The sequence below is a fragment of the Dermacentor albipictus genome, chromosome 4 (genome assembly GCF_038994185.2).
Source record: "Dermacentor albipictus isolate Rhodes 1998 colony chromosome 4, USDA_Dalb.pri_finalv2, whole genome shotgun sequence".
Classification (NCBI taxonomy): domain Eukaryota; kingdom Metazoa; phylum Arthropoda; class Arachnida; order Ixodida; family Ixodidae; genus Dermacentor; species Dermacentor albipictus.
Genome location: NC_091824.1, coordinates 56194706 through 56212601, shown reverse-complemented (window position 1 = coordinate 56212601; position 17896 = coordinate 56194706). Strand labels below are relative to the sequence as shown.

Sequence of the window (17896 nt, the reverse complement as noted above, 5' to 3'; positions counted from 1 at the left end):
ATAGCTACGGACAGGGATATCACTATTCTGAGCCGACTTGAACACGCGTCTTAGGTATTCGATTTTCACGTAATCCCCAAGTATCCCAATCGTAAAATTCCGATTCGCAAAATTATGCTTCATTAGGCCGCAAATTTTGTTCGTTTTGTTCGGAATCTGAATAAGTACGCAGCTTTTCCTCCTGTACGCATTTCAATAAATATACTATATAATTTCCGCCGGATTTATACATCAGAGCAAGGTGTCAATGGTATATTAGCACAACCTTGTATCTACAGTGCACTTTCTGCGTGGATATTAATGTGCATGTTTGCGTTGCACGCATACATACACACGCAGATGTATAGTACCTTCGTTCGAAAAAAATACAGGAGGAATTGTTGTTTAGGTTCAGGTTCACCCACTGTAATAATTTTTTAAGGTTATAAAACTGGGACCACTTCTATGAGCGCACTAACCTTGCACGAGCGCATTCAAGCTTCATGGAGAGAGAGAGAAAACGTTATTGAATAATCACGGTTATAGTAATGATGAAAATAAAGGCTCTTAAACAACATTCTAGGGGTATGTAAGACTAATCTTCTGTAGAAGGCAAAGCAATTCCGCGAAGGAAATACTTGATAATTCCAGGTTAGGAATAGATCTGTGCGGCAGGCCGAGGCGGATATAGTTTTGCGGCAGCCATGCGGATCGCTTGTCATATACGGTAGACTCATTCAAAAAGTTCTTAAGTGCCGGTGACGTTATTATGGATTATTATCTTAGCGTTTCTATATTTGTGCCTATGTCCCGAAAATGCATTCACCGTAGGCACGCTGACGAGAGCTTCGTGCTTTTTTGTTCTATGCCCGGCGCCGGAAGTCTTGTAATGTTCAGAACGGTTCGGATTACATAGTACTGGCACTAATAAGCACTCAAGGCACCTAACTGATGTCATGAAAAGCAATCCGACCGAGAAATAGAGGCACGTAGGCCACTTATAACAAGCCGCACCAGAAACTTTAATGACATTGAGCGTCCGTGACGTTTTCACAGCAGTAATTCCGGAACCCCTGCGACAAGTGCATATTTATTGACGTCAACATACCGGATACATTCAATATATCACGTTATATATTGAAGTCATTGTACTCAGCAACAAACACTCTTCCTGACGAAAATAACGAACCATACATTAAAAAGGCTTGTGAAGCACGTTTCAAGCCGGATTCCGTTTCGTCATGAAGGTTGTGTCTGAGCGGTTGCGTCTGCGCACTTGCGCAAGCTTCTTTTAACAATTGATCACGGGTAAATACTTCGTGCGCGTTCGTTTAAAGTCCTCTAGCACGCTGCTCAGTCGAAAAGAAAGTTATTTCTTCATATTGCAAGCAGTAATAAATTGCCGAATTCAATACAGGCTAATGACATTATTCTTTATTGCCATTAAATTTACACATCTGAAAGAGAACGGGTTTTATCACCATTGGAATTTAAAGAGTTGGGTGCTAATTACCCCGAAACTAGCTTATGTGGAAACGTGAAACGCTGTCAGCGAACCATGAAGAAATAACGCGATATTATTACAATACTTTCGAATATTCCGTACTGCCAAAGTTCCTTGGAAAACACATGCATCCGGTACTAAGATACACCAACAGTCGCTCCCCCTGGGAACGCTGGATGCGGCAGACGTCTGATAGCAAGTGCAATAAGAGATATAGCACTATGGATATACTCATTTATAATGGGCTCCGATGAACGTTGATTGTTCATTTGTCTGGTCTTCATATTACTTTCACGTTTTAGTGACGGCGAAAAATCAACCACAGCCAACACGCATCATACATATACGGAGCCACACGCTGGTGTACTAATATGCATCTCTCCCGTACTGTGCTTTCGAATTGAAATAAATGCCAGCCAAATTTACAAGTGGATAGAAGTAAATACATGATGTGACACATGACTGCCACTATACGGTTAAGCACGGCTAATTTTATGCGATAAGGTGGACTTGTAAACAGTTAAAGGACAGCACAGTTTCATTCAACAGGCCATGCGATAGTTCACGAAAATGAACCGCGACAGATGTGACTCTGAGAAACGTCAACACCACGCACTTGTGTTTCGATTTGAGGCAAGCGACAGAAAGGAAAAAAGAACTCTCGTAGTTAGAATCAATTTATGCTGCCCGCACGGCCAACAAATCATACCTGCCAGAGATGACCCTTTTATGACGTTCGAATCTATAACAACGGGTGTCAGTGGACCGAGCGCCACGACAGCACAGGTACATCCTTCCCGGCTAAAGCGACGGCACCGGGACATAAAAATCGCACGTTGACGCCTTCAAATGGCGCTGGAATGGCTCTCACAGGAAAGTCGAGCTCGCGAGAGTGGCATATATATATATATATATATATATATATATATGCACAATTACAATAATACCGCACTTGTTCGTGCACCAGCGAAAGAGCACCTTCTTGTCCCCGTCCACTCGAAACACCTTATGAAGCCGGCACGCGCCAAGAAACGGGATATCGCGGGCCTCGAAGTCGATCGGACGCTGACGGAACTTCTCGTTTATCGTCCGCGAGACGGCACCGCAGCGCAAAGCGTTATCACTGCGGGCAAGCGGCATAAACTCCGATAGACGTGAAATATTAAGCGCCGCATCGCACGAGGGTCCCGTGCTCGATGCGCGCGTGTGTGTGAGTGGAGGGGAAGGGGGAAACATAAATTTGCGCCCGAAAGCGTCGGAGATATGTACTGCCGCATCCGGAAAATATATACGCCATCCGATGTCGCACATGCGTACTATACACGAATGTATAATGTATGCCCACCCCTCCTCGCCCCATACCCCCGTTGCACGATTAGAGGTGACAAGGCGCTAAAGGATGGACGGGATGTACGCGGTGAGCTCGGTTCAATGTGCCGGCTATAACGTCGGCGGTAGAGCTCCGACGCGTACGATATTGTACAAACATGAATTTGGGTAGAAGAAAAGGAATGCGGAATTGAATGTTTCTGTCTGCACATTCAGCGAGGACTTGTATTTTTTTGGGATTTCTTTTTTTTTTTCGTACTGCTTCAGGTGTTCGTGATTTTCACTCAAGCGAAAATGCCCTGTAAGCTTTGCTCCATTGCAGTTATTAAGACGAAAGCCTTAAGGGGCTCGTTGCAATGGCTCACACCCCAAAAATGCGCCGTCCCCTCCAATGGTACAAATGCTATCATCATCGGCAATGAATCGTACTCCGCTGAGCAAGCAAAAAATGCAAAGCTCATCTCTCTTATAATGCAGAGGCCTGCAAGCACTCAGCAAAGTGTAGCATGGAGTGCGTACATTGATTAGAATCACGCATACAACGTATGCAAGTGTGTCACTACAAACAGGGAAGCGTGCATAGCCTTGGTGTTCCACAGCCTCCATGTGGTTAAAGAGTTGCAGTACATCTGCCACTACTTTACATACCATAAGGCCATGATTACGTATCTGAACGTCGAGAAGCCACCACGGAGCCTCAGTAACGGTGTGTGGTCAGGGGATCGCTTACCACTGGGCGACACTAAAAATGGAGTTTGACAGATAAACAGTCACGAGGTACAACAATCGTATGCCTCTTTAATTGTGTTCGGATTGTATTACACATTCGTAACACTTATTGGCAACAAGCAAACTGCACCTTTACGTAGTGCATTAAGTGCTCGGAAGTGTCGTTAATTGAGGAGATCGACATAAAGGGCCACACGTGCAGTTCACATTGTGGTTCGTTATGTCTTGCAAGCAGTCGGACCTCTCAGGTCGTATAAGTTAATGTGTTACCAAGTGTGTTTCAGGCTTTCGCCTTCAAGTGTTACAAGAGTGTAACTTGCTGCCGAACATTTATTTGTAAATTTCCAATACCGTTAACGCTTTGAGTGCTGTTATGTTGTGTAATTATCAGACATTGCAAGAAAATTATGAGACGCTTCGTTCATGCTGCCTTCTGAAGGGTGCGCCTAACCTAAATTATGAAGTATAGTGAAATAAAAGAGGGCGAACCTTCCACATAATAGTTGCCGGAGCTATAATTCTGGCGTGAGAAAACAAAGTTGCAGGAGATCCCTATTCGCAAGCGATTGGATATATCTCTCTGCATGCTGTTATGTAGCCCCTATAAAAAAATAAAAATTTAGAGCCATTTTATATCTGTACAAAGAATAAGAAACGGATATGCAGAAAATTCTTGAAGCGGCTGAACAGAATTTTTGATTGCGTTGATATTTTATACGTTGCAATCTTATTGCTCGCATCAACAGATTAACACGCGTATAGCCTACGTTTTCCCAGGAAAGTATAAGTATAAGTATTTTAGACCAAGCGCAGATTGAGCTGTGTGTTTTGGTGTGCCGCATAAGTCCTATAGTGCGCGACGTTATACGTAAATGTATTTTACGCTTGTGCCATGTTCAGTGGGAAACTCATGCATGCAGGTCAATTTGCCAATCTGTTATACCTGTTGAGCATATCACTTGCTAAAGTATGCATTCATCATCATTATCATAATCACCATTATCAGTTTATTAATCCATAATCTACAAATACATTTGTACAGTATGAGCGGGCTATCGGAAGTTCTACAGTGAAAACTGCCAGCGAGGCCTCCTAACAAAAAGTATAGTTCATTACTCAGCAGGCAATGGTGAGTTGCGGGATGAAAAATACACTATACAACACATACATGCATGAAAACTTGGGGAACGAACAACAATAATCACAGGTTTTTTTAGAACAACGAACGCATAAGTAGGCACATGAAGATATCATCAAACCGATAAATGATATGATAATTGAATATAAGACGAAGGCAAAATGAGTCCAATACCCATTATAATAAATCCCAAGGTAATATGTTCCAATGCGATGCACATGGAAACATTGCTGTCATTCAGCCGTAATTAGCTCGTACTTTAGGTAAGAGCAGAATACGGTTTGTAGAAAGCGTAGTGTAGCAAGTGTCCACAAGATTGATATTAGCAAAACTGCGAATACACAATTCATGATTTGTAAGACGAGACATAATTATCAGTAATTCATTGCCAACACGTTTGCGTAGAAGTAAAATGTTTACGTTACGAGAATTAGGGGCTGAAGGAGTTGAAAATTTTTGGGGTAACATTACGCTCTTTCATCTTAGAAAGCAAGCTTGAATATTCACATTAGTCACTGAAGCTTGTTATTCGAAGGGAAACTAAGGAATAAGACGCGGGATCAAATCCCGGCCGCGGCGGCCGCATTTTGATGAGGGCGAAATGCGAAAACTCCCGTGTACTTAGATTTAGGTGCACGTTAAAGAACTCCAGGTGGTCGACATTTCCGGAGTCCTCCACTACGGCGTGCCTCATAATCAGAAAGTGGTTTTTGCACGTTGAAACCCCATAATTTTCTTTAAGGAATAAGAACAGCAGTCACGTATCCACGTGCATTCAGCGCTATGACGCCGCCATCCAACCTATAAGAGGGCGTTGAACACTTTGCCGGAGTTGACAGAAATTCTGTGCCGTAGCACAATATGGAAGCACTTAGCAATTCAATCCTCATTTATTCTGTATTCGCAACAACATAAGAAACAATAAAGCACGCCGCATCAATGTTGAGAAGTAGAATGCCCATAACAACAAAATTAGTCTTTATACAAAGGCCAGCGTGCGTAGCCCTGGAATTATTTGGTGTTGGCACGTGACCCAAGAATCGACAAATTATAATTCGTAGTACAGTAGAGACACTAAACGTGAGAAATTAATACGCGTAATAGCTTCTTGCGATAACGATAAGCCCAACGTGACGAAATGCATTGGTTTTACTCATGGCTCGCCCTCCACGCAGAATTTAACAGTGGTCTTACGCAAGCAAAATGTGACCAAGGGCTGAAAAAAATTTGTGGACGGGAAAAAATTTGTGCCGTTAGGCTGCGCCACCAAATGGACATAGGCGCTGAAACACTCTGTCTTCCGATTCACTGCGCAACCACACTAGGGTAGGATCGACAATATATGATTACACTCCCAGGAGTCATCTAGCGGCGTTGCTGTTTGGCTGCATAATTTTGTTGGCACATCCACGCAAAGCTTCATTTATGCCAGTCCGCAGAAATGTCGCTATTCGACGCCGAAAATAACAATTTCAAACATAGTAGTGCATCAACGCGTATGTGAACTTTTTATATACGGACCTTGTGAACCTTTTTATATATATTTCCTTGAAGCAGTTTGTCTCAATTGTATGTACAGAAATTCCCGCATTGGTCCCATTTTCGAAAACACGATAAAAAACACCTAGCGAAGGCATTAGTCGACATAAGCTTGCCGGCGCGCCGAATAATACTCGTGAATATTGTAGAACAGTTCTAATTAGCACTGCAGTACAGTGACCTGCGTTAAAGATGACTAAAACTATTGTATGCTTACGGATGCTTTGTTCTTGGTCAAAATTAGCAACAATATTGCATTTTGTGGCCCGGATAATTCAATATAACGTTTGTAACATTTACTTGCCCGGTCTGTCAACGAAAAAGAAAAGGATGTGAATCCCGTAGCAAATAACAAAAACTAAACTTGAAGGTCATTTTTTCTTTTCCATCATGGCCGCTATTTGTATCGGCAGTCCCTCACTGCGGGGCGCAGATGAAGGCAAACTCGCTTTTCTTTTTCTGTCATTTCAGCCAGGAAATGTCGCCAAGCGTTATATTGATCGATCCAGACTACGCATAACTGAGGTCCTGCTGCGAAACTTCAGCTACAAGAAAGCAGCCGTGAGCATAAAATCAAAAAGAAATGGTTCAGAGAAAAAAGCACCTGCGTGTACAGCTTTGCGATATGCAGAGTGAATGTCCGTTTTCTGGTTTGAATCCATGCAGCATCGGCGTGTTATTTTTTTTTCCCTAATCGATTGCTCGAAACCGGTGATCTACGTGACTGTTTCTCTCATCGCAGGAATTTCGCATTTAGAAGTGGCAGTGGCCGACGGGTGGGTCGGGCGGATTTCATGAGCAAGATCCTCCAAGTGGGGTGATGGCTCGAGCTCTTAAACTCTCTGCCCACTGCGTTTTAATACCACGATAGCAATTACGTACCGATACCGTGCTATCGCGGTATCGCGCCACGCATGCGCGGTAAGTGCTTGAAGGGCTAGAAGGTCTACAGGGCCGCTATTTTGTAGCGATGCCTTATGCCTTATTCTATGCTATTCTTATCATCCACCACACACGGCCGCCTGATCGCGTTGATAATGTGGGCAGACCGTCGCTCTGACCAGTGGCCAAGCGCGAAAAGCCTGAAAAAGCATACAATCGGAAAAAGGCATCGCTACAAAATACCGGCCCAGAGACGGCACAGTGCGTTTGACTGCAAAACACGACGGCGCCAAGTGTACGCACCATCCCGCTCCGCTCAGTCAAGCCCATAGAGTCTACAGGCTTAGCTTGATTAGATAATAGAGTAGATATGTCTAATAAGTTCACTGAACGTTGACAAACGAAGACGGTTCTCCGTGGGTCTCATCTCGTGCACCACAGAGAGGCGACGGTGGTAACGGCCACTGCCAGCGTTGCTCATCGTGTCAGCGTTTTGAGTCGCCTGGTTTCAGCGAGGTCGCTGTTTCTACTGCGCAGCCACAGTTGTTTGGCGTTCTGAATCGGGCCGTGCCGACGTATAGCGCACGCCATTTTGTAGTACTATATTTCCAGCTTCCACTGTTCTGATAAGCTGATCTAGATAAGTCGCAGGTTTTCGTTCTGCTGGCCGTATATTAAAATCTGGCGACCTCGATAAAGTTAGTGAATACTCCCTTTAGACAGTTCCATTCGCGCTCTGGCAGCCCCGTGGCCATGACTCTAGAAAATTTCCGGTCATGCATTTTTCACAGTGATGTTGGCCAAGAAAAAAATAACTATTTTGTCCCTTATAGTGTGTTATAGGCATATTATCTTGATGTGTTCAAATATAAAGAACGTCCGCCATGCATGCTTCAAGCTTACGTATGCAGCGTTCTTCTTCTACTTTGCAGTAAATTCACTTGTCAGGTGTTCTAACAGCGCAGAAAGACTGGTGAGCATTACACATATATAACCTACTGTAACATGTGGTTTCGGAGGCCTAAATCGAAAGTCTGCCGAGAGTCTCGTTGGAACACCGTGCAAGCTAGAGCGCGAAACTAAACGATATCGTTTCCAATGCTTCACCTTCGGGCGAAAAATATTTTTGTCCACCCTTAATAACAAACGTGTCGTTCATGTGAAGAAAAAATTGTCCTAAAAGAAAACAGTCTTTTCATTATGTGCGTTCACTACCTTTTTTTTTACACGACTAATAAGCCCTTTATTTTGATTTTTGATCAAGCGCATATTCAATTACCTTTCTACTGTTATCTTCAAAGCCCAGAGGCTCAGCGAGTGCAAGTAACTACGTCCTCACTTGGACCTGGACATTTATTGTGAGATGCTAAAAAAACAAAAGAAAAAAGAAAAGGAAACATGCTCACTAATTTTCGCGCAAATTCTGCTCGCTGCGCATGTACAGCAGTCTTCCACCGGCAGATTTCTTTTTTTTTATAACACCGTATTCTCAGATCTCGAAATCTGGTTTCGAACTGTAGTGAGCTGTCCTCTAAATAATTACGAAACTTTTCTCTTCGGTGCAGATCGATCGCGGTGCGCCGCCAGCAGCGGAGTTTAGAAAATGGGCGAAAATATAAGAGCTTAAATTGATTTCAATTCTGGGATTTTACGTGTCAAAACCGCGATTTCATTATCAGGCACGCCTTAGTGGGGAACTCCGGATTAATTTTTACCACTAGGGGATCATTAACCTACCCTCAAGGCACGGGACATGGACGTTCTTGCATTTCGCGCATATCGAAATGCGGCCGCTACGGCCGTGATTTGATCCCACAAACTCGTTCTTCGCAGAGCAAGACCATAGCCGTTAAGCCTACGCGGCGGTTGATGACTACGTTGGATACCGTATTCTGTTGTACTGCTTTTATCAAACAAGACAACCTCGACTAAAGTTCTATATACGAATGTGCTTCTGCTGATTAGACATTTTACACGTTTCTCGCATTAATTTTGAGAAGATGACGCAGATAAATATGGATTTCTTTTATTTATTACAATATTGGTATAGAAAGCATGTAAAGTTTTCAGATGAAATTTCATATTTAAAAATTTTGTCGCTGTATCATGAATTGGTTCCTCAGAGCTCTTTTTTGTGTATGTAGGTAATGCAATATTCATTTTTAAAAAATGAGAAATTGCTGTAACCGTTGCGCGGCGTTCATTCGTTTGGAAATGAATGTGCGGTGTCAGCGTCACACATTCCATAGCCACACCGACTGTCCATGTGCCCGAGCCATGGAGGTGTCTCATATATCGAAACGACAGGTGCCAAAACAACCGCGCGTTCCTAATTTGCACAACGACTACGTTTTTTCTATGGTGCGTTCTATTGCCCTTATATTGACATGTTTCCTTTAAAAAAAAAGAGGTGAAAACGCGAATAGTGTGCAAGAAGAGAGACAAGGACTGGGGGACAAGAAAGAGACGCAGAAGGTGCTCTCCATCGTGTAAGTCTTGTCGCAACCTTATCTGGTGGTTGTTTTTCTGAAACTTGGTTATTCTCCTACTACCTGCTAAGCTGAACTTGATGCCTTCGGTGTAAATTCGCAAACTCGCCTACACCAAAGCCGCGTCTCTCGAAACTGGCCAGCTGCGATAAGTTCAAAGCGTCATCAGCGCTAACGTGAAATCCGGAAAAATAAAAGCATCAGCGCACGCAGACGGGCTAGAACTCCTATATACTTCGTCGGTGACCTATCACGCAGTTTCGAACTACAATTTTTTTCCTTTTTCTTTCAAAGTCTCATCTTCCAAAACATTTCAAAATTTCCAAGTGCGCAACAGCTATCTCTCTCTCTCTCTTTCTCCCTTGTTTATTTTTTGTATTTTTGCAGAAAATGTACGCCCCGCAATGGGCAAGTGTTTTTGGCAAGGTATAATGAACGCCCGGCTAGAAACATGTTCTTCGAAAGCTTATTACTATGGTAAAGCACTCTGCTTCTTAGGGAAAAAAAAAGAGAAAAGAACATGGAAACGATAACATGCAGATCATGTTCCATGTAGTAACCGGTCAAAGTGCTCCCGGCAATTACGCAAGGTCAGTTTGGTGATGGCCTGATAAAAAGAACAACTCCTATTTGTTATACAGCGCTCACTAGCAACTCATTATTAGCTTCTCGTGCATTTTGAAACATATTTCTTTTCTTTTTTTTACTTTCAGCGTGTGGGAACGTGCGCAAGGCGAGTGACATTGAATTACACAATGTCTAGCTTCGTAAGCACACACGCAAAACATTTGGGCACACATGTTTATTTTCCAATAAGCTGACATAACGATAAATGACGCCGAAAAATACAATAATAATATTTGGCGACATTTTGAGAACACGAAGTTAACTTGCGAGTTTTATTTATTTGTGTCAAGATGAACAATATTCGGGTGCTGTTATAATCTAATAAAAAAACCTCTTATGCTCGATTATGTTCTTCGCCTATCACCCACCATTTGCGCATGACTGGTCCTCGTGATAAAGATGAAGCACTGCTGGGACCACTAAAAATGCGCCAAAAGGAAGAAGGTTTTGAATAGAATCTATAACTTTCGAGCCTAAGGCTTGCACCACACATACGTCATAAAACACTTGCATGTAAGAGAAAAAAACGGAAATCAAAAGCGAGGTATGATAATAGAATCGCTGCATTATTTCCGGCCTAGGTCTCTACAAAGCATAGTTTTCGGTCGCACGGAAATACCGGACTCCTTAAGAAATAAATACCCTAAGATATCTTGCGTGAGCGTCTACGTATACCTTGTCGGTTTTTTTTATTGATATGATATAAGGAAATGTTGGCGCACAATTTAAGGCGCCGGCTACTCCTTATCTCTTGAGTGGTTCCGTCATACATCATGCATGGTTCAAGATTACATATCAAATAATCTTTTCACGCAAGCACCAGGACTTATCACGCAGCGTTTTCGCAGGGAGAAAATGACGTAAGAAACACACGGTACATGCACAAGGTGAATGTCTCCACACTTATGTAGATAAACGTCTCAAAAGTACAAACGATACTGTCGACTAATAACACAGTTTCTAGTCAGCGGGTGGTACATACATCGTGTAAATGCATTGTCACATACAGTCGTTTTCGTGGGCAAGCGTTGACAAGTCGTCGTGGGCGATCAGAACGTCTAATTTCTTTGGCATCAGTTGCCTATGACAAGCTTATCACGAGTATAGTAACGGTGATTTGACAGTTAAATTCAGATTGGTCACGGCCGGCACGTAGACGCACCACGCGTTCCCACCTTCTATAATGTGGTCGGTGACGTCACAGTTGACAGCATTTCCCTACAACGCTATTTCGTATGTTAACGAGACAGCTCATGGTCACAAAGGAAGCAACGGGAACGGGAGCCTTTTGATTTTCACTTCTATTTAGCACATCAACCGCCCCTAGTAGTCAAGGAATGCAGGATGTGCAACATGAGAGTGCTTCAGCATGACTTGCTACAGCATGTATCCGTACATACCACTTCTTTCAGAGCATCTACACGTATACTTAAATATTATTGGTAAACGTGGCTGCAAAACCACATTATACAGTCATTTCTTGCTGTTTTTTTCGCATTTCCGCAATGATCATACTTAGCGATAGCGGCGATGTTTCGACCATAACTTGACACAAAGCTAATGGCACGAAAATTTTGCGCTATGTAGGATAAGAATGAAAATAAGCAGTGAGGTTTCGCAATCATCAAAATGACCAACGGCATTGACAGTATTGTGAGCGCAACTATGCGACAGATTTTTTTTATATATATAACCGTATAAGCTGCATTCGCACGACGAGACTGATGGTTGATTTCGCCCGTAGCCTATAGCGTAATGTGATTGAGCTGCAACAGATGGCGGCGTTATATCTGTACTCGTTTGCGAAATGTGATTACAGGTAGCACTCTGCCACGTCATGCTCGCCCGTGGTCTAAATACGCGATCACTCTATTGTGTGAAACCGACCATTGTTGTACCGATGGCTCGGAAACCCACTGTCGTGTATATCGTCAAGAGTAGAGCTTGTAGTTGCGTGTGTTAAGCAGAATTATTTCATGGGAATGCTACAGAATTTCGATACTTTGGCACCCGTGTTTAGAGAAATCCCATTTAATCTCGCACCCAGGCACTATTTCTAGGCACGTCCAGCGCAGGGACTGCGGGTTAGATAACGTGACAGCTGATGGTGAACGAACACTGGCGGCAAGCATACGAAAAAGAATTAAAATTATGTGGCTTTTACGTGCCAGAACCACTTTAAGATTATGAGGCATGCCGTGATGGAGGACTCCGGAAACTTCGACCACCTGGGGTTCTTTAACGGGCCCCGAAATCTAAGTACACGGGCGTTTTCGCATTTCGCACACGAAAAGGGAAAGGAAGGCTGAGTGACATATCAAAGCCGTTTCTTCTGCCTGTGCCCGCAGCTCGACGGCAACAGATGTCTACCACCTACAAGCGCAGAAAAATTTGGTGAGAAGATGCTTTTCCCTTACGGCCATGTCGTCGCGCTTGATGCCCTCATCAACTACGAGGCGTACAGTGTGCTGCGTCTTTCGCTGCATACCCTAATTTATATTACGAAAGATAATCATCAGTGCATCAGATCCAGTAATGAGCGACACGTAAAGCTACGCGAATAGCTTTCTGTCAAGAGACTTTCTTTTGATCTTCCTTCACCATGCTAAAGGGATATAGACAATTCACGAATGACACAACGCAAAGTGGTGACCCTTTCTGCTTCTGTGTAAATCTAATATGGCTACGTCCCCAACAATGCGGTTCCACTGCACCGTGAAAACACGAAGCCCTTCCAGCTAAGTATACGCTCTTTCTTTTTTATTTTTGTTCTCCCTCTTTTTTCTGAGACAATCTTCGTTTTTAATCACAATCTTTAGTCATGTTCTTCCATGTTGTGTGACAGCTTCCAGGTGATCGAGTCAAATAAACAAAATGATGCCGTTCCAACACAGTTATTAATATTGAAGACAGACAATGTCTTTTTTGACGACTTCACACAGATTTGGCATAAGCGCGATCTGCGCATCTATTTTTCCTCTTGGACAAAGAATGGCCCTTTCGCGCCTTCAGAGTCTCGTATACCAAGTCGCAAGAGGTATAAAAGTGTACGTCCCAAAGAAAAATGAAGCGGGAATAAGGCGCAGAGTAGGGAAAGTTAATGGTACGGGCGTAATTAGCGCCAATATAGTAGCAAATTAACCACATTACACAATAGACTGCACTATCCTCGAGGTCGATCCACCTGGTTTTTGTTGAAAGAAAGAAAGTCTACCAATCGAAATCGACACGAGAGGAGGTAACGTCGACGTACATGCGCGTAAGAAAGCGAATGAACAAACTCGACACGAATAAAATAAATAGAGAGTCCTGAAAAAAATGTTTCAAATACAATGAAGCGAAAGGAACCACGCAAATAATCCAGAACTATCATGCAATTATACAACATCGAATCAGCTTTAATGACCCCCAATCGCAGTACATATAAATACATATACCATGTACGTCGTCATTGCTTTCTTTCGCGTCGACTTTGGTTGATATGCCTTTCTGGGTTTAGGCATTTTATTATTAGGTTTGCACGCATAAAATCAATCACATAAAGGCGATACAGCTAGCTGGAAACGGCCACCAGGAAGAGCACAATGCCTGTTGGCTCAGCATTTCAGTTGTCACGTGTTGTATTGTAGATTTCTTCGGTTACGACGATCTTTTTCTGCGGCAAGAATAATTTCTTAAATTGGTGTTCGATTAAGACACGAATTAAGCGCACTGGTCGGAGTATAACTAAGAGAAATACGTTCAAATTTTTTTAGATAGTTGCTTTTCATTAAACACTAAAACTGTTGAATGGTGCCTGTCCAATAATTTTACGACGAAAGAGTGGTTAGAGAAGTTCGTTAGAAGTTGCTTACTAAGTGGATGCCGTCTACATCAGTCAACCTATTGTTCACAATTCTGCTGACAATAGCTTTGAACCATAAGCAAGATAATATAAAGAACAACGAAATAGGCGGTGAATAATGAAGCCATTGTTGGCAACCTGACAATTACAGCCGTTCAGCAGCTGCCTCGTGAGCTGCCTAAAGGTTAATCTCTTTTGCTTCGGAAACAATGCACAATTTGTCCGAAGAAGACATTCTACTGTAATGCTCTCGAGGGCTGCGTTATACTGCTTTAACCACTCAATGTATCGATTGAAACCGTCGAAGGTGAACCACAATGAAATAAAAGATAACAACTACAAAAGCTGCAGTTTCTATTGCGAAGCACCTGTATGCGGTTGTAAAATACGTTAATGTCTTCACGATGATGCATCAAAATAATAATAATAAAAGAAGAGATGGCTGAGTTCAACAACGCGACCACTTACCTTTCAGACGTCGAAACAATCGGGTAACTATACACCCCACATATACTGAAGCAGAAACAAAAAATAAATACACGAAGGGCTGTATCTACTTGGCATTCGGGACTCAAAATAAAATAAAAAAAAGAACAAATGAGTGGTCGTGTCATTTTGGTGTTATAACCGACATCACGGTAAAGGTCGCGATGTTTTTCGTTACAGTGACAAAACTACAGCATTCGATTGAATGCATAATTCAGTGGTATAGCGTCCACACTTTTCAAACATTATAAAACTGGGACTTCTAGGACTTCGCCTACTAGCGCTCACCATGGTGACGCCTATACCTACATTCACGAGCCCGTCGGCTTCGACATTGTTAGCAAGCGCATTCCCACTTAGCAAAATGCTTGTTGCTGTGGTTGTTTCATATGCCGGTTGCCACTTCAGCAACACTACCTGCAGACATCAACCAAATTCAGTCACAATTACTTCAGTCGGGTAACCCTGAAAGCAACAGCGGAGGCAGGAACGTTTCATTTTAGAATATGGTATAACATTTTAGCTTGTATATAAGTATCTGTTAAGTGTCATTCCGAATCTGAGTAAGGACAATCATGGTGTTCCTGCCTAATTATTGTCAACTTAAATGAAGAGCAATTTCCCTATGGGGAATTTTCTTTCCTTGTTCTTTTTTTCCCCTCCAAACACTCCTGCTAAAGAAATATGCTTTCCTGGATTCAATTATTCGCAGGCTTCTCAAGATGTAATTTAGATCTAAGCATTTTTACTGTGAATTAGGTATAAAATTGACATATCACAGCATGGAAACAACATAACAGAAACTATTAAGGCACGCAGCTTACCTAGTTAATTAACCACAGCCTGAGGTGCCACGGAATTCAGTATATAAAAGAATGACTGTAGGATCAGTAAAAACACCGTGGCAAGTGGAAAAGTTGGTCCACATGCAAGCAAGATGGTTGTTCGCCAAGGACGCCAGACGTAGGACCTCGTATAGCCCAACATTTAATTCCCCTGAAATTGGGGGTCCTTAAGGAAAATAAACTGAACTGAACTGGAACGTCAAGCGATTCCTATATACGCTCTTCCACATGGAGAAGCTGTAGAGCTCAGCCCAAAACTGCAACACACGACTGGTATATGGATTTATGGACTGAGGAAAGCAGTGCGTCTTACAGATGGCTGTCAAAACGACGAGTTTGTACACACCTTGCGTGAGACGCTGCTGGGATGCTTCACCGTTGCTGGCCGAATGACATCGAGCATCGAGAACGACCTTTTCGAGAGACAACGGCAAACGGCGCGTCAGTTCTTCTGCCTCGGCTCGTGACTGAATCAACTGCACTGAGCCGGAGCGCCGCCATTGGCAAACGAACCATTACGAATAAACAGAACGAAACGTCACACACACAAAAGAAAGAAATCTACCGGCGTGGAACGATTTTTTGTTCACAGTCCAGGTATGTATGTGTATGTGTGGCCGCGCTCGTCAAAATGAAAGTGCGCAGCAAACGTGTGAGTGTAAAAAAAAAGAAAAAAATTCAAAATAGAAAAAGAAAGAGAGAGAAAGACCATGGGTTATACTAAAGACAAGAGGTGTATACCTACGTGTTGTAAGCAATTGGTCGTTCGCATTTATTTTTCCCAACTCCCACTTTTACGGCATCGAGTGCAGCGCTTTCCGCCAGGGTGCGTAAGCGTCAATGCCTGCAATACCTATAACGCTTTATCCAGCACGGATAACCGCAGTAGGAGAGCCGGTGTCAGCACGCAGCAGGAGGGCAGTGTCATCGCGGGGGGAAAGGACGCGGCCTGATGCGGCGGTTCATTACTGCGTCCCTCTCCCATGCCGAGCACGTCCGCGATGCGCGAGCTTAGTTCGCAGACTGAGAAGCTGAGCTCAAAGAGAGAGAGAGAGAGAGAAACGAGCCTGATGAGCTTGACCGAAGAGGCCCCTCCTCGGCAGAAAGCGCGCACAAACGCTGGCAGACGGGCCCACGGTCCCCAAAATCTGCATAGCCACCTCCCACCGAGGTCCTCAGCCGGACACTGAGTGGCCAGTGCAGCTTTCTTTCCTTTTCTTTTACGGCGCGGTGTCTCCCTTTATTCCCTCCCCCCAGTGTAGCCTCCTACGCGCTGCTCTTTATGGGCGCTCTTCGGCGAAGGAGGGTCGTTCGCCGCGACGCCAGAGTGAAACAAAATAGAACAAAACGACGAAGCACACATGCCCGGTAACGCACTGACAAGAAACTTGTTCTCGTGAGGACGACACAGTCCAGCCGCGACGGGGCGTTCCTGAATCCAGTGCTCCTCGTTTCTCCCTCTCCCTCTCCTGGTTCGTCCTTTCGCTCTCGCGGCGCGGAGCTTTCTGCCTCCGCATCCTTCGCAGCGGCGCTGCTTTCGCGGGCGCTTCCCCAACGCGTGGCGAAGAAGGGAACCTCGAGAAGCCCAATTAGCTCGTTGTCGTGCATATTTAAAGCGTGTTAAGCACTCGCTTCTGTTCTTGTGCCCACTGGAGCCATGTTATCAGTGTCCCTCTCTTTAACGCTCCTTCGCCTCTTTGGTGCCTTGAAGCGGGTACGAAGGCGAAAGGGGACAGCGCCGACAAAAATTGTCAGCGGCTACACTGACGAAGCTTTTTTAAATAGCTATATCCAATCATAGGCCCCGAACGTTTGCGTAATTATCTGCGCCATGAAAAATTAGCAAACTTTTTTTTTTCGGTTCAGGTCTGTTCCTAAATGGCTGTCAATTGTTGCTCGCAGATAAGATCGCAAATAATAGAAAGAACCAGTGCTTTTAAACCTTCTGCTCCATAACAGAGCGTATGGAAAATGATAATAACTTATGGGGTTTTACGTGCCAGTGCCACGATCTTATTATGAGACAGGCCGTAATGGGGGACTCCGGAATAATTTGAACCAACAAGCCCCTATAGCTATCCTCATGGACCACCCAATGTTCTTTCACGCGCACCTAAATCTAAGTACATGGGTGATTTTTCAATACGCCCCCATCGAAATGCGGCCGCCGTGGCCGAGATTCGACCCCGTGACCTCGTGCTTAGCAGCCCAACACCATAGCCACTAAGCAGCCATGGCGGGTAGAGAGTGCGCCAGCTTATACACAAATAGGTAGCTATGAGTGACACCCTGAAAAAATGAGCAGAAACAATTGACAATGACGGTCATGTAAGCGAATAGAACGAACGAACGAGTTTTACTTGCCGAGACCGACCACTGACCACCGACCAACCACAAGAATGGACGAGCGAGGCAAAAAAAGCTCTCCACTTTAAACTAGAATACCTCTCTACGAAAGTGCCCTTACATATGCGTCATCTACGATTAACCACCACCGTGGTAATC

At 43.8% G+C, this 17896-nt stretch overlaps 1 protein-coding gene and 1 long non-coding RNA gene across 3 annotated transcripts in view; one reads left to right on the top strand and one right to left on the bottom strand.

Moving 5' to 3' along the window:
• LOC139059093 (uncharacterized) overlaps nt 1-17896 on the bottom strand; it is a 163806-nt gene that overhangs the window by 43373 nt on the left and 102537 nt on the right. The window lies entirely within an intron of this gene.
• The window catches only part of LOC139059099 (uncharacterized), a 49471-nt gene that overhangs the window by 846 nt on the left and 30729 nt on the right, over nt 1-17896 (top strand). The window lies entirely within an intron of this gene.